The sequence below is a fragment of the Chaetura pelagica genome, unplaced genomic scaffold, assembly GCF_000747805.2.
Source record: "Chaetura pelagica isolate M959 unplaced genomic scaffold, ChaPel_1.0 scaffold219, whole genome shotgun sequence".
NCBI lineage: Eukaryota > Metazoa > Chordata > Aves > Apodiformes > Apodidae > Chaetura > Chaetura pelagica.
Window position 1 is genome coordinate 3193155 of NW_009954552.1, and position 1012 is coordinate 3194166.

Sequence of the window (1012 nt, forward strand, 5' to 3'; positions counted from 1 at the left end):
TTCTTTGCCACCACAAGGTTGTTCTCCGTGTTTCTGACAGAAAAAAAAAATAGATTAAAAAAGAATAAACAACCCTCAGACAGATTAACTCTTTGCAGTCGGTAGTGTCCACACGTTCATAAACACAGGCTCTCCCAACAGTCATGTATATAACGTGTATATAGACTGTTACAGATCACAGTGGCCATTTGAGGTCTTCTCTATTCATGTAGTTTTGGTTCATCCAGTAGATTTGTATCCAAGTCCACAATAACAGTTTTTCAGGAACTGTAGAGATGAAGCAAGAAAATATTTTTGTGCAGTGTTTCTTTTGGTACATGGACTAAAATTCAAATTGCATTATTTTGTAAGAACTTTGAGCAGTACTGATTCAAAGTAATATTTTCACCAATAATTAAGAATGTATAAAACAAACTAAATTAAACACTGAAGCTTTTGCTTTAGATAGAAGATGAACAAATATAAAAAACCGAATTACTGGTCATACAGAGTTAAGTAATGGTATTGTAAAAGATAAATTTTCAGTTGTGTGGGTAATACTTAATAGCCCTTTACTTTGCAAGACACCAGCTGAACACAGGAGTGGTGGAATTTGGGCAAGAATTCAAGCAGTGACATAACGATTCCTGCAGCACCTCTCTTTCTGCTTCCTGCGGGTCACATACTTATTTACATTTCTTGGCTGGATTTACAAAACCTGCTGACGTTTCTGCGCGGAGTCCCTGGTGCTGGCGGGGGTCCTGGCTGCCTGCACTGCTAAGGGGAAGGAATGAGTGTCCTGTCCCCTCTGGTTTCACTGCTGGGGAGGTCTGGCAGGACCACCCAAAACCTTACTGCTTTGACCCCCAGTCAGTGTCAAATTCAGCTGGGCTGGTGAGGCAGCCTGGCCAATGGGTTCCAGGCTGGAAGCGAGCTGCCGTCCTTGTCAACTGTAGCCCCAGTCAGAGCGTTGCTGGTTCCATTGTCTCTCGGGCAGATGCTGGTGCACTCCCTCTCCTGCACTTCTTCCTTC